Below are 17,508 nucleotides of genomic sequence, written 5' to 3' on the forward strand. Positions count from 1 at the left end.
TTTCAAGTAGTTTTTATAAAACTCTGAAATTGATTTTTAACCTTTGAAACAGGGTCTTTTTGTCTAGCCCTAGTTAGCCTGAAATTCACCATGTATTCCTGGTTAGCATTGAACTAAAATCTAATTGGCCTCTGCCTCTGGGATGCTGGTATTAGAGAGACTGGCATTAAATATTCAGATTGAATCCAGTTTCACATTGCTAATGTGAGGACAAGGGGAGGACACCAAGATTACTTTTTACTCTTAGTAGTTTCAGTTCTCCTGGATTTTTAGGTTCTTGGATTCAAGCCAAATCTGAGGCAGTTATCCCTCCATGGGGGATGTGCTCACAAGGTCGTTTTGTGCACCAGGGATACATCCTGGCTCCACTGTCTGATGTCCCTTAGACTGCTCAGTCCTTCTGACTGAGACCCATGTTCAGTGGGGCCTGAGTCAGTCCCATGGTGGCTTCTCAGCTATCAGTCTGGGGGCCCGTTAGCTCCTCATTGTTCAGGTAAGCTGTCTCTATGTGTTTCTGCCGCATGGTTTTGTCCTCTCAATCTGCATCTGGGTTCTAGTTTGACTCAGTGTTTATGTATGGGTGTTTGCTCCTGTTTCCAACGGGTATTAGATGAGGGCTCCATGGATAAGTTAGTTGTTGATCTCACTATCCGGGAAGGATATTTATGGTAGCCTTTCCACGGAAGCTCAAATTGTTAGTTGGTGACAGTCTTGTAGTTCTCTAGACCTTGCTTTGTGTTCAATTTTATCTTCAAACCAATATTGGCTCCCTCTTTTATTCTCTCTCTCTCTCTCTCTCTCTCTCTCTCTCTCTCTCTCTCTCTCTCTCTCTCTCTCTCTCTCTCTCTCTCTCTCATCTTCTATTCCTTACTGGGCTCAAACTTCCAAGTCTCACATGTTTTCCTTTCCTCCCCCTCATTTTCTCCTACTTCTCTCTCCATTCTCTGCCCCCCACTTCCCCTGTGCACTGGGGGACTTGTTTCTTCCCCATTCTGTGAGGGACTTTATATGAATCTCTTAGAATACACCTTGTATCCTAGTTCCTCTGTTGGTGGGAATTATAGGTTGGTGATCTTTGCTGTAGGTCTAAAATCCATATATGAGTGAGTACATAATATGTTCCTCTTTTTGTGACTGGGTTACCTCATTCAGGATGGTTTCTTTAAGTGCCATCCACTTGCCTGCGAATTTCAACATACCATTATTTTTTTTTCTGCAGAGTAGTGTTCCATTGTGTTGATGTGCCACATCTTCATTAACCATTCTTCAATTGAGGGCATCTAGGTTGCTTCCAGGTTCTTGTTATTACAAATAGTGCTGCTATAAACATAGTTGAACAGATGTCTTTGTTGCATGGATGTGGATCATTTGGGTATATGCCTAAGAGGGGGATTGCCGGTTCCTGTGGTAAACTAATTCCCATTTTCCTAATGAACCGCCATACTGATCTCCAAAATGGCTATATGAGTTTGCACTCCCACCAGCAGTGGAGGAGTGTTCCGCATTCTTCACATCCTCTCCAACATAAGTCATCACTGGTGTTTCTAATTTTAGCCATTCTGGCAGGAGTAAGATGGTATCTCAAAGTTGTTTTGATTTGCATTTCCCTGATAACTAAGGATGTGGAGCACTTTAAGTGTCTTTCAGCCTTTTTTATTTCCTCTATTGAGAATTCTTTCTTCTGTTCTGCACCCCATTTTTTAATAGGGTTATTTGGTGTTTTGTTGACTAGTTTCTTGAGTTCTTTGTGTATTTTGGAGATCAGCCCTTTGTTGGATATAGGACAGTTGCTGGTCTTTAAAATATTTCTTCTGCATGATTAAATGAAAACTTTAAGTAATCTTGTGGAATCAACTTTCTCCTAAATATGGGTTACCAAACAATTCTATAAAATTGAAACTTCAAATACTATAAAACTAATTTAAAACTTATTAAACTTGTTTTCTTGACTCAATGTAGGATAGTTATCACAAATCCATATGTTGGCATACATGTTTGACTGAAGCTGAATGATGTTAGTGTCAATTTTTCCCTTCCCCAAATAGCTAATCAAGCACAGCTGAATGTCCCAAATAGGAAAAGAAAAGCACAAATATCTCTTAAGAATCTTAATCATTTATCACAAAATACAGTCTGAAGGCATATATTTATGTAGTCATGGAATTGGGTTCAAGTGAGCAAGTCGCTGAGTGCAGTTGTCAAATTAAAATCAGTCAATATCTAAGATATACTACACCTCAGATTTAGTGAAGCCAGTGTACGTTTAGTTGTCAGAAAACAGATTATCTTCATCAATTTGTTTAGTTCATTAACCCCAAAAGGCTTTCCTCCAGAAAAACACATTATTGCTTTAAATTTAATGTCTCCTAAGGATTAGTAAGTCCTTTATTACATCAATTCTATTACTTAGATATTCTTCTTCATTGCAAGAGCCATCAAAGCAGATTCTTTTTCTTCCAGAAAAGGACATTATTGTTGTAAGACAGAGTTGTTTGACTATGATGCATTTCAGACAGAGGTTGTTTTCATTATTTTCTGTTAGTAAATAAGAGGCTCTATGACCAGCACAGCTTAGAGAAGAATATATTGGGGATTGTTCACAGTTTCAGAGGTAAGTCTGTAACCATCAGGGCAGGAATCCTGTCAATATTCAAGCAGTAATTGATAGTTTATAGCTGATTCACAAGCAGGAGGCAGAGAGAGACAAAGACTAAGCCTGATTTTGGCTTTTGGAAACCTAAAAGCTCACCTCCAGTGATACTCCTCCTCCAATAAAGCCACACCAAAACAGTTCCACCAACTAGGGACCAATCATTCAAATATATGAGAATATGAAATAATATTGATGTAAGAACTTTAAAAATTAAGCATTTTCAGTATGAAAAATTGACCCAGTTCTAGTGTGGCAATACCAGTAACATAGTCTTCTTTGGAGTGTTTTGAAGCTTTAATCATATAATGAATCCTTTACATCCTTTACAGGATAAACTATTCATTCCCACCCAAGTAAATGTTAAGTGTTGATTAGTGTAATTCCATATAAAAGTTCAAATAGATATGCAATAGATTAATCAAGTTAAGCAACTTAGTATAAGAATTAAAATTCAGAACTCAATATAAACTAAAGATAATGTCCCAATATAGTGAATTAAAAACAGAGAATAGAGGAGTTTCGCATCCAGATAAGGGGCTTGAGTATCTGTCTTATGAAGTCTAATGTCTCTCTTTGTTACTAAGGTCAATGGAAAAATAAACTTATCCATATCCTGCCCAATCATCTCAGAGCTCTGATTTGATTCATCTGGCATAGATTAATCTATATTTACAAAAGTTGTGTGTGTGTGTTTTGTTATTTCAAAAATTTCCTGATGATATGGTTGTGTATGTAAGATGCAAAGATTCTTGCCATAAATAGTTGCCACACAAGACCAGTGTTCAGAAGCTCAATACAAGTCATTCTACAATCTTCTTAAGGATGACATGCATAATTGTGAGAAGAATGAGTTAAAATGGGTGTACTATTATTGAGAATTAGGCTAGTATGTGCCTTCAGTGATTAAATGTTTATCTGAGACTTGGTTTCTAGGAAGTAAAGAGAGGAGAATCCACATATCTCCTGCGAGTTTAGTGCAATAGGCTAAAATCAATGCAGTGTGTGTGAGATAAGATAAATAAAAAAGAATGAGGTAGGTGGTAAGATGAACTAAAATTAAAATATTGAGAGAAACATGAGAGAGAGAGGAGAGAGAGAGAGTGCTCAGAAGAAGGCAGGCAATGGAAAGCATGGTGGGTATGGAGAAGAGATTAAGATAACAAATTTGAAAACTTAGAGAGTAAGGAATATCATAATAAATATGATTATATCCTGAGCCATTATTTTTCTTCTATCACCCAGGCACAACTGTTTGGTTTCTGAAATACTCACCTCTGAAAATTGGTAATGGCTTGCTACCTCTCCTTCTTTGTATATAAAGGCAGTACCCTCAAGCTATACCCTGACCTCTTTCTCAGTTCCAAAATAGTTCACTTCTGTTCAGAATGTTTTTTTTTTTTTTTTCAGAGTAGATCCTGTTTTTGAACTGAAAAAAAAGTTCTATATTGGGTTTCTCAGAACCACACATAATACCATATTTCTGAACCAACTCTCTTGGAAAATCATAGGATGCCCCTGCTGCATTGTTGCCCAAGGTCATGTATCACATTATGAAAAGTGAAAATAAAAGTCTGGAAGAAACTAAACATATGTATTTTAATTTGTAATAACAATTATAAATGAGAAAAGAATCACATATGATTTGCTGAAAATTGTTTCTTATGGAATGAAATGATAATTTCATGAGTCCTCTTATTGTCCCTAAATATTTGAGCGTCCTCTCTCAAAATTGCTGAAAGCCTAACTCCACATTGAAGAGGTTACATGGATGCCATGTTTTCACAGTTTACAAGAAAATTTCCATAAAATTAAAAAATGACTGTCAGAGACATCAGTGTTGAGAATGACACAAAGGTTACTTTTATTTTTATTCATCAAAGTTCAAGAAACTTGTTTTCCTATACTTCAAATAGAAAATTAATGATCATTTGTGATTTCTTTTAAATAACAAGGATTTCTAAGTAGGATTTAAAAATATATTTTTAGATATGATAGATTACTTAGGATAATATATACTTAAGCATGGGTGAATCATAAAATTCATACAATTGTGATACTAATACATTAAGAAATAGAAAATTTAAGGACTTTTATAAATTATACAAAAACTTTGCTTTGGTTTTCATATCCCATGTTTGATTATTATATTTATTTCCTGAGGAAGTAGCAGTGGATATATAATATGTAATATGACATATTAAATGAACTTTTTTGTTTCTTTTTTCATGAAATAGAGCAGTTGATCATTTATGTTTATATACTTCCCCATGAGGGCATTGTGAATCCATCCAAAAACAATGTTACTTCCCATTGCACAGTGTTGAAAGATTTTCTTTACAGTATCTGTCAATTTTTCTCATTAACACTGCAAGTTATCAATAATATATGGGATACTTTAAAAAAATAATTTTGACAAGCAGTGAGATCATGACTTTTTGAACCAACATTACTTCAATAATGAGGCAACCTGCTTCAAAATAATAAACTGAACAATAAATATGTGATCTATAACTACAAAATATAACTACCACAAGTTATTTTGGATTTTCAATTCATTTATTTTTCACAATCCATATAATATATATATATATATATTATATGTGTGTGTGTTCTTTTATAGCACTACTCCCACTGATCTTTTATTCCCCTCCCCACCTCTACTGAATACCTTCTTGCCTAATGTCCTCTTTCTTTAATGTCTTTCAGTGTTGTCCACTGCAGTTAATTAGAGTTGCCTAGATGTGTATAAGTATGTGGTATTTAAAAGAATGAAGGGAATGTGCCAGTAACTACACCAATGAAGAATATGGCATTCTCATCCCTAGAAAGCATTAACCCTGTAGCTTGTAAAGGAAAGGAGATTTCTTATTAATGCCTTCCCAACCCATGAGGGAATGTTAATAGGCCTAACAAATCTTGTGCAGACTGCTACTTCTGATGTAAGTTCATGAGTGCAACAGCTATGTCATATCCTGAAGACATGATTTTCACAGCCCTCCTTCTCATTCTACAGACTATATTCTATCTGCTGCCTCTTTCCCAATGTTCTTTGAATCCTGAAGAGAAAAGAGCGTGACAGAGAAACTAAGAGAGATACCCAAATAGGACAGAGCACTAAACAGTCACTTTTTTCTTGGCGTACTTACCTATTCAAGTTTGTAATTGAGTTCAAATAGAAATTTCTCAGAACAAGCTAAGGGCTTCACTACCTTGTGTGAATAAACAAATATATTTAGAAGATAGTTTCATTTCATGCCCATGTAACATAATAAGAATAGATGTCCCCTCCTTGACTTTGACCAGGTTTACAAAATTGCATCATGTCCCTAAATCCAATCAGAGCATCATACGTTATCACTATAATAGTCATATTGCTAATGTACCAGTGAGTACATCTTGCCTGGTGGGTTGATATTGTAGATCAGGGCTCACAGCTAGGTAAGACCATTGTTATTTTTTCTTGCAACAATCTTCATATTGTTTTTGGACACTGTGAAAACTAGACAGCATGAGGAAGCTTCTACCTAGTTTCAATTTATCTATGTCTTATAACCCAAGGGAATGCTGTTTTCAGCAATCATATATCCTTGTATAGTTTTATTGAACAACAAAGATCAATAACAATAGTCTGTATTATTTTTTCAGCCACTAGGACCTCTGGAGTCATAGCATACAAGAGGGTATCCAATACATGGCATTGAGATCTTCATTTAATAATCTTCAATCCAACCATATGGAACATCTTATTTCAAACCCATTTTAAAAACTAGTTTACAAAAAAATAGGCTTTCATATGACATTTCATAATTTTGAGGGTGGTTGACAATTGAGGGGGTGCTTGGTTAACCCTTCCTCAACCCTCTCTTCTCTCATATTCTCCTGCCCTCATTTCCAATTAATCATTTGATCCCCAGTATTTCTCCATCTTATTGTCATATCATGTATGTTATATTATTCCCTTCCCCTCCCTTAAGCCCCTTTTGCTACACATAATGGTCACTTTCCATCTTCCTGGATTCTAAGGTAGTCCACCAACTTAATATTTAAAGCTAGAAAGTACATATGAGAGACAACATAAAGCATTCTGCCCCTGGATTACTTCACCCCATATAGTACAGTATTTAATTTTTATTTTTGGCTAACTTATAGTTTGTATTGTGTGTGTATACACGTGTGTGTGTGTGTGTGTGTGTGTGTGTGTGTGTGTGTGTATACCACATTTTCATTATCCAGTCATGAGTTCATATAATTTTGGCTTTCTGAAAAGACAAACAATTTTATTTCCAGGAAAGTAGGAATTGGTGAGCTAATTTTAACTTTATGGACATTTTTCTCAATTTATCAGACAGTACAATTTAATATAAGGATAGAGTATAGAGGCGGGAGTTATATATTCTGAAGACATTGTGAAATAAAAAAGTTATACAATCCTGTGCCACATGAATTTACAAGCTTATTTTCCTTATTTTCAATTAATATAGCTGTGGCTACCTCAAATATACATTTGTGGTCAAGTATCAAGGATTTAGTACAAAATTATAATAAATTTAGTATTCATAGAGTGCAGTGCTTGTTTTGTATTACAGATGATGTCTATGCTGCTTTTATAACAAATTGGTAAGCTAAAAGAATAACCTTATGTAAATGCAGAATGTAATTACCATTTTCACAATTTTGGTACATGTTGGAAATGTCATTTCAATCAGGCCTAATCATAATATGACAGGAATAACTGTGATACCATAAGTGATAATGTTATGCTGCTCACTTTTTCTAAATTTGGTGGTAAAATATGCAAAGATAAAACTTTCAAAGAGCCAGTAAAACATGTTCAAGAATTTTCCAACTTTAAAAATATTTTCAGAGAAATAGTCACCCTTATAGAGTAACAACTATTTTGATTCTTGAGTTATTTTTAAACAAATCATTGTCAGTATTTTGTCATCTTCTATGGTCAATGATAAAAATAATATCTGACATTAAGGAGTAATAAGTTCAATTTTATGTATTTTTCACTATGTTTATATTCATTCCATATTTCTTTTAGATTTATGTATACATGTATATTCCATTTATTCATGTTATCTACATATATTCATAGATAGATAGGTAGGTAGATAGATAGATAGAAAGAAAAAAAGGCATGAAAAGGTACATACATGATGACTTAACAGATGTTAACTCCTACATATAAATTTGAATATAACTTTATAAAAGTTCCATTAGTTTTTACTACATATATTTGTTACTGGTAATAAAATAGGAAGTTGCAAACAATAAGAAGTTCAAAGCAAAATGACTATTACAATTCATTGCAATATTCCCTTTTTATTAATGTGTCTTGATGGTATGTTGTTACTTGAGTCATGATGCTACAATTTAGTTGCAAAACTGCTTTGATACATGACATAATGTTCTTAAGTTTTCATATACTATTAAAGAAACTTAAAAATACTTTTATATGCCATTCTACCACAGTTAGAATGGTTAAGATCAAAATTATAATGAAAAGTAATCCATTGTTGGTTCAAGTGTGAACTACTGTAGTCACTATGGAAATCAGCGTGGTTTCTCAAAAAGATAAAAATAGTTTTATAGTATACCACTTTGAGGGTATACACAAGAAGTCCATATCTTACTACTATATCTTACTACAGAGATTATTTGCACATTCAATTTATTGCTGCTTTTTTCACAATAACCAGGAAATTTAAGCAGCCTATATATCCAGCAACTAATGAATAGATAATGAAAATGTGGTACACTTTCTAAATATAATAGTATTCAACTATTAAGAAATAAATGAAATTCACAAGTAAGTAGGTAGAGCTAGAAATAATTATTCTGAGGGAGATAACTCAGATTAAAAAAGAAAGGCAAACTTCACAAGTTTTCTCTAGCTTTGAATCTTTGGACATGTGTCTTTCAACTGGAGTCCCCATAGAAGTCCGGAAACCATAAATGTGTCAATATTGAAACTGCTAAATGGAAACTGACTTCTCTAGAAACATCCTAATATATATATATATATATATATATATATATATATATATATATTTCTGATAGAGTTACCCTGTAATAGGGAGAATGACAATGGTTCTCCTAGATAGCTGATCTTAACAAATGAAAAGCCCAATATCAGGTATGGTTTATTTCTGTTTGAGTAGTTGTTCATTGCAGTCCCATAGATACCCAAACATTACATTGAACTTGTCTTTTATTGTTCCTTCTCTAAAACTTCTTCAATTTTTTTGTTTTCACATCAACTTATTTTGAAACATTAAAAACATTACAACAAACTAATATTTGAGAAATGTCATCATACCTAAGATCAGTACTGTTACTGTGGCAGATTGTCTAGGTTTAAGATTTACTCAGAAAAAAAATATACCCAAGTCCTAATTTCATAAGAAAAAATATATCCTCTCAACTTCTTTTATGGCAAACAATAATGTGAATGGTAGTAAAGATGACAATTCTTAACATGAAATGCATCACAACAATTTAAACTTTGAATGATTATGAGGCCTTAACACAGTATATTTTACCTAAAAAAATCGTCAAATACACATAAAGAATACCATGCTCATTCTAATTTTTCTATTTTGGAAGTTACTTCAGTTAACAAATTTTATTTTAATTTCTCCTTTTCTCATTGTAATTAATTCTTAGAGAATTTATACAATGCATTTTGATCATATTCATTCCTTCCTTGAAGACTTTCCACAACCACCTATCATCAAATATAGTTTATGCTGCCTGTATACTCTTTAAAATATGGTCATCAATTGGAGCATGGTAAACCTACTGGAGGCCACCCCTTAAGGCAAAACAAATCTCCACTTTTCAGTAGTTATTAGCTGCTAATAACTTCTTAGCTACAAGAGGGACTTTATGTCAACTACTACTCAGAATTATGGAATTTTGTCTGCCTTGAGCCTGTGAAGGTGTGGACTATGCTGTATCAACTACTCTGAATTCATGTGGGTAATTGCCCTGCTCAGTCCAGGAAACACTGTTTCCTAGTAGTTCTACTCCCTATGGCTCTTGCAATCTTCCAACGATCTTTCCACTTTGATCCCTGACCCTTTAGTATGATAGAATTGTTCCATTTAGGGCCAGACTTCCACAGTAAATTATCAAGTTATGAGTATCAGACATGAATATCAGTGTTTATTAATCACTGATGAGTGTAAAAAATCTATTTGATCAGGGGTTGACTTATATATTCATTTTTGGTTATAATAGACATTAAGAGTCAGTTTATCTGGACATTGGTGGCACACACCTTTAATCTTAGCACTTGGGAGGTAGTGGCAGGTGGGTATATCTGAATTTGAAGTCAACCTGTTCTACAAAACTACACAAAGAAACCCTGTCTCAAAAAAAAAAAAAAAATGTCAGTTTAATGCTAGGTCCATTAGCAGATTAGTAGTATAATACGTTCTCCCCTAGAGACAGTAATTTGTCTAGCCATAGGTTCTTGGCCTAAAAAAAGAGAACTGAGTATGGGTTTAAATTCATGGAGCAGGCCTTTAAATTCAATCAAAAAATGGTTGTTTCCTCTTATAATGTTCATGCTACTGTGGTAACCAATGGGCAGGTCAGTCATTATTGTAGCTTCCCAGGATTGTAGCTGGATAAAATTGATGATTACTTCTTCCCTCTAGAAATGTTCATAGCACACTATAGCACTATGAAAGCTAGCCGGTAGGGAAGAAGCTTCCTAGTGAATATGAACTTAATACCTTCATATTTTATGACTCAAGTAATGGTGTCTTCAATGATAAGGTCTTAATGTCAAATTCTGGAAGGGAACCATAAGTATTAGCAATAACTTGTAATATTTGGGGGATTATATAATCTTGGTGGCCATCTATTCTAAAGTAGGTAACCTATTCCTGGATCTGGACTTTTTACTTATTATCCTGTGGTATCTAGTAAGATTCTTGTAGCCTTGATATAGGGTAACTCAGTAAAATTTATTTATTAACACTTTTATTATATTCTTTTGTTTTCTTTTGCATGCTGTTGTTCCACTTGAATCAAAATATAATTAATTCATCTGGCAAGAATCCTAGACCTACTTGTTGGTTTTGTATGATTAACATCTATCAATATTGTCTATTCATTCTCCACAATAGTTGACATATACACATTCAAAATGTTGATGGCTCTACACCAATAAACATATTGTAACACTAATGACTTCTTGAAAATAAACCCATGAATCTGGAAAGGTGATATTTTGGTAAAAAGATTGGTGAAATTGGAAGAGAAGCTAATATGTTAATATTTAATTGTATACATGTATGAATATTTTAGGAATAAGTAAGAAACTCGTAGTCAATTTAAAATTATTTTTAACATCTGAGTTTTTGAAACACAAGTTAAAGTTTCCTTAAGGTTCTCAAAATATGTATTTATGTTCTGAATTAATGTGATTTTGTATTTAACACATGTACACATACATAAGAAAATATAATCCTTTCTTCTGCACCTTTATAATTCTCGTTTTCCTTATTTTTGGAGCTAGTGTCAGGGTCTAAGGCGCCAGACTCAAGTTCAGCTTACTTATTTTTGGAGCAATACACTTGCAGCAATGGTTATTTATATTTATTTCAACTTCCTAATGCATTAGGATTTTTAAGAAATGATCAGTTGACAAGCCTATAAGAAGTGCATTAGAAAACCAAAAGAGAATTAATAGTATACGAACTTCAGTTTTTATTGATTGATGATCTCATACATGCATTTAATGTGTTTTGATCAACTCCACCCCTTAATTATCACCTCTCTCCTCAAATTCTTCCACAACCCACAACAACTTTCAATACCAGCTTTATCCACCCTTCCCCACTGAGTTCACTCGTCTAATCCTTCCCATATCCCTCACAATTTTCCCTACCAGCCTCCTGGCCCATCTGCCATTGACAGAGTACACTTAATAATCCCTATATTGGCATACAAAACATATAGAACCATCCACTGGAATATGAGTCTCATCATTTTCTTCAGTGGTTGCGTCTCTAAGAAAACAAAAACAAAGAACTAACCCTCCTCTCAGCAAGCATCAAGTACTAACAGCTCCTCAATTAAGAATGGGACTTCCTCAAACCCTCTCCAGTATATGTTGGGATATTTTCTGGCTGAAACTTGTGCAAGTCATAGCCACTGTCAGTTTATGAGTGCTACTATCCTGTTGTGTCAAGGGGATAAAATCTTTTTTCATTGTGGTCATTCACTGTCTTTGGTTCTTACAATCACTATTCTGCATCTTCTGTAGTGATTGCTGTGACCTTGAAGTATAGGATTTGTTGTAGGTATCCCATTTAGGACTGAGAACTCTGCTATCTCTTATTTTATGCATGTTTACTAGTTATAGATCTCTGTTAGACTTTATGTATACCACATAGAAGCTTCTCTGATGAAGACTGAGAGCTGTACTAATCTATAAGTGTAATGGTAATTTTTATAAGTCAATTTATTCTTAGTCCATTTACCAGGGTGATACAGTAAGTCATGCTCTAGGACCTATGTCTTACGTGGCCTCAGAGGTTTGATACTCTTATAACATTCATGCTACTATCATATTATGAGCATATCATGCCAAGCTGAATATTATTGTACTTCTCAGAGTTCACAGACTATTAAGACTAATGGTAATTATATTTCTCCTCTAATAACATGCATAGCACCTTCAGTCTCTATGAAAAAGTTAGCCAGGAAGGATAAAACTTCCAAGTCATCGCAATTTTATTTTTCTGTGTTCTATGACTCAAGTATGTGGTGTTCTTGACAATATAGTCTTATCATCAAGTCCTAGGGCTAACCAAGATTACAACATTACAAGATGACAATATTTGTAATGATGCCATGATGATTAGGGGTTCTATGGGTGTCTAGTGGTCAACAACTTCAAAGGAAGCAACTTATTCTTTCCACTGAGCCTATGATGTTGTGTGAGCACTGTTGCCCCATTATATGACAACTACATTTAACCTCTTTCTTATCTGTGAAGATATTTATATTTTAGGAAGCTGCAGCAATTTTACAATATAACTTTTTCAAGCCTTTAATGTTCATTATCCTTTCCCATATTTCCTCTTCATTGATAGCCTCCCACCTTCCACTATATTTAACAATTTTCTGAACTTGAATTGAAAATAACCCAGAGTCCTATGAGCTACTGCTCTCTCTATTTTATTGGGTACCTATGTTATCTGTACACTATAGAGTCTTGAAAAATAATCTATATCAACTATACGAAAAATTTTTTTCTACAAGAAGAATGAAGTAGTTCATGATTCAAAATACGTACAAGAGGAAGCAATTTTAAATAGTTGTTGTTTAAATATGGTTTTCCAATTAATGTTCTAATCATTAACAGTTGCTGTCTGAATAATCTTCCCTGTTCCTTATATGTAGAAAACTTCATTCTAATAAATATACAAGAATAACTCTAATTTTCCAATTATGTTATAAAATAAATTATATATTAACTTTCTATAATAAATCAAAATGCAGAGTTGTCGATCCTAGGCCCAGTGGCTACATCTATAATACAACTACTGCACATAGGGCTCAGGGATCATTTAGAACGAGGGGACAGAGATTATAAGACCCAGAAAAATAGCGTATTTTCTGTGAGATTGTGTTTCCTACAAATATCATAATCTACACCAACAGATTGCCTACACATGAACTGAACAAGAAAAACAATACACAAGCTAATGTCAATGGTGTGGGGTGGAGGTGAGAGGTGGTCCAAGAAGTCCAGAAGGCCACAATCCTGTACAAAAAAAAAAGAAAAGACAAAAAACCTAGACAACTAAGAACACTAATTATCTGTCAACAACAAATAGTCAGCCCTAAAGACATACATACAAATAACATTATACAGACTGAACAGGTTGCATTTGTATATTTAGGAATGTGTGTGTGTATGTGTGTGTGTGTGTATGTGTATGTGTGTGTGTGTGTGTGTGTGTGTGTGTCTGTGTGTGTGTATTTATCTGTGCCTGTGTATGTATGTATTTATGTATGTATGTATGTATGTATGTATGTATGTATGCATATAAGAAGAGGCCATGGGTTTGAAAGAGAGTAAGAAGAGGTATATAGGAGGCTTTGGATGAAGGAAAGGCAAGGAGAAATACTTAAATTGTATTATAATGCAAAAATAATTGAAATTAACAATCTGTGCTTATTTTATTGATTCATTTTCAGGTAGATATTACTCTTAGCCTTTCACAGTGTAACATATGTTCTTTATTGATAAAAGGATCTTTGGTGCAAGAAGGTACTCTGCAGGTGAACAAAAAGATAAATAAACACCAAGCCAGCCACAAACTGTTGGATTGATAATGGTATCCTGCCTGCTCAGACAATGGTACCACAAAGCTTATGGGAAATAACCAACCATTATTTGATTTGACTTAAGATCCACTCCACAAGATGGAACCCATACCTGACGCTTCTTGTCTGACAAAGAGCCAGCATTAGATAGTTAAGGGACATAAGGTAAAACCAAACACTACTCTTTTTTTTTTCCAACATCATCTGTAAATTTTATTCCTTAGGGTATTACACTCTAATTTTTCTGGAGTGAGTGGGTCAGTGAATCGAGTTCCGTCTGGTGGGAAAACGTGCACCTTCACAATGCTGTGATTGTCTTGCTCTCAGGTAGGGCTGCCATGGGCACAGAAAGTGATTCTTCCACCAAAAAGTGCCGCTCTAGGGCCTGGACACAAGAGATTGCTCTGTCCAGAAGTGCTGTTGGATGTACTTTCTACAGTCTCGGTGGCCAGCATCCCTCCCTGGCTGCTCTAAGAATCGTGCCCAGCCTGGCGTGCATATGCTGTGGTTAAGGGTAAAGGGACAGGGTCATTCACAGGCAGGTGTGTTCACAGCAGAGACACCCATGACCTCACATGGACTCCTCAGCCTAGAGCAGAACTGGGTTGATGTACTCAAAGCCTTCAAACTCAGACTGGTCGATCTTCTTTATGATGTCCTCATTGTTGTCTGGAGTCAACTGCAACAGGCTCGCTGGTGAACTGCGTATCAAAGTTGTTCAGGTGGTAGTCATCTATGATCTGGGTCTGGAAGGGACACAGTGCCTCCTTCTTTTTCAGCAGGTCCCAGTCTATGCTGCGGAAAAAGGCATGGGACTTGATGTTGGAAAACCCAGTCTGTGCCCGGTAGCCAAGCCTCTCTTTGGGATCCTTATTTAAAAATCCTTTCAAGACTTGTGAAACCTCGACAGACAGGAAGCATTTGATCTGGATTGGCTTTTCCAGGATAACTTGGAAAAGGTAGTCTTCAGTATACTTGTCAGGATTGTCTGCGATGGTATCTGCGATGGTATCAAAGGATTCCCAGAGCCCACCAGTCTACACTGATCCCGTACTCTTCTCCTCGAAGGATTTCTGGGGCAATGTAGTTCAGGGTTCCACAAAATGTGCTTGTTATGTCACCAGGGCCTAGACCTTCCTTGCACATGCCATAGTCTGTCAGCTTAATGTGTCCATCAGAAATAAGCAGGATGTTGTCTAGTTCCAGGTCCCGGTAGATGATCCCTCTTTTGTGTAGGAAGTTGAGAGCAATGCACATCTGAGAAGCATAGCACCTGGCAGGCTCCTCTGGAAAATTCCTCTGCCTCTGCATGTGGAACATGAGATTCCCCCTCTACCCCCATTGATGTATTCTATGATCAGGAACAACCGGCTCTTGTCTAGAAACAGGAATATAAGCCAACCAGGAAGGGGTTGCTGGATGCCTGCTGGAACACACACTTCTCTGCACCCAGTCAATATCCTGGTTGCCATGGACAAGTTCCTTCTTTACCACCTTCATGGCATAGATCTTATCAATCTTCTTTAGCCGCATCAGGAAAACCTTGGCATAGCTTCCATGACCGATGACTCTGTTGATATCGAAGTCCTGCAGTATCAGCCCCTGAGAGATTTTGATCCCATGTATTCCGTCGATGACAGGCTTAAGGTTCACAGAGTCGTCTTTGATTTTCTCATATTTATAAGATGAAGAGATATAAGCAATTCTATCAGTTTCCTCTCATGGAAGGTCTACACAGTCTTACTTGTCATCTACTGGAAGCTCTTGGGAAGGCATGACAGAATCCATGTGCCTCCTGCATTGGGCAGCATTTAGGACCAGTAGCTTGTAGTTGATTCACCTGTAGCCCTACCTCGTGAGACCTGATAACCTTTTGCTTCACTGGCCAAAGTATGCTCTCCTGGCTAGGAAGACATGACTGTTGGTATGGTACAGCTTCCTCCATCTTCTGGCCCCACAAGGGTAGATGGATTTGTCTTCTCGGGGAGAAGGCATACCTGATTATTCTGGGATGCTTGGCAAATCATGAATGATGAGCACCTCATCCCTGCCCTGACATGCCAGGTGGAAGGTCTCCTTCGTCTCCATATGTGAGGACACAGTACAAGGGTAACCTTCATTGTCCACAAACTTGAGGGTGAGCAGGTGCTGCTGGTGCAGGTCACACGTTTTGCACTTCCTCACAGAGGTCACTGGATGTTGTTATGTCATCCACGCTGGTGATCAGGGTATCCCTGCCATAGAGCGACTTTAGACAGAGAGAGCTGCTGCCCCCATCCATCTTGGGATCCGACCCACTATCCATGGTATGTGCTTGAATCATGGCTATCGGCCCCAGTGCAGGGCCGGGTTTCCAGGCAGATTGGATGGTGGAATGTGGAAGGGAGAGCACAGCACCGGACCAAGGGTACTAGCTGTGCCAACTCTGTGGAACTTTGGCTGTGCGTGGGGCCCAAATACTACTCTTCAAACAAAAAGTGTACCAATAAAATGACTCCTAATGCCTTTCTGGTACTTTATAGATCAGTTCCTTGCTCAGTCATCATCAGAGAAGCTTCCTCCTGTCGCCGATGGAAACAAACACAGAGACCCTCAACCAGATATTGTTCAGAGTATGAGACCATGGAACACTCAACTCTGAATGAGATATCTCTATCAAATTCCTCCCCTCATGGCTCAGGGATCCATTAGGAAGAAGAGGCAGAGTGTAAGAGCCAGAGAGACTGGAAGTTACCAAGAAAACATGAACAAAGACATATGAACTCAGAGACTCTGAGGCAGTGTGTACAAGACCTGCATTGGGCTGTACCAGACCCGCTGAGTATGTATTATTGTTTCCAGTTTAGTGTTTTTATGAGATTAGTGAGTGTAGGGAGTAAGGTTTTTCTGCCCGGTCTTGGCCCACCGCCGTGCCAGCCCTAATCAACACACAGAGACTATGTATATGATATAATTCTATTGGCCAGTTACTAGTTTCTTATCAGCTAGCTCTGTCTTAAGTATTAACCCATTTATATGTATTTCCACGTGGTCTTACCAGCGAGAGGGGGCTGGTGGTTCTGCCTTCTTCAGACTCTCCATCTTTACCCTCCTTCCTCCTTCCTCTTTCCTCCTCATCTCATAGTACCACCTATCTAGGTTTCCTATTGGTCAACAGTGTTTTATTTATTAACCAGTATGAGAAACATATTTACAGAATGACATCTCCCATCAAGTGAGTGTGCAAATGAATAAGTCTTTGGTTCTCAAGCCTTCTATGGGCTCTTTTCCTTCTGTTCGCTTATCTTCTCCAAATCTAATGTGTTAGTTTTTGTTTCATCTTATTATATTTCATTACATTTTATTTTCTGTACTCTCCTAGAAGCCTGTTTATCTTTCTTTAAATTTTTGTACTGATAGTATTTTTTTTCTAATGAGAGACTGTAGAGAGTGATTAATGACAAAAGGAAGGAGAGGAGGAGGAACTGGGAGAAATAGGAAGAGTAATAGAAGGGAAA

The 17,508-nt window shown here is 36.3% G+C and overlaps 1 protein-coding gene and 1 pseudogene across 1 annotated transcript in view; one reads left to right on the plus strand and one right to left on the minus strand.

Moving 5' to 3' along the window:
* LOC127218141 (interleukin-1 receptor accessory protein-like 1) overlaps positions 1-17,508 on the plus strand; it is a gene marked incomplete at its 3' end in the record, with an annotated part of 522,674 nt that overhangs the window by 447,489 nt on the left and 57,677 nt on the right. The window lies entirely within an intron of this gene.
* On the minus strand, positions 14,583-16,316 carry LOC127218140 (protein kinase C zeta type-like; annotated as a pseudogene).

This window comes from Phodopus roborovskii, unplaced genomic scaffold, assembly GCF_943737965.1.
Source record: "Phodopus roborovskii unplaced genomic scaffold, PHOROB, whole genome shotgun sequence".
Classification (NCBI taxonomy): domain Eukaryota; kingdom Metazoa; phylum Chordata; class Mammalia; order Rodentia; family Cricetidae; genus Phodopus; species Phodopus roborovskii.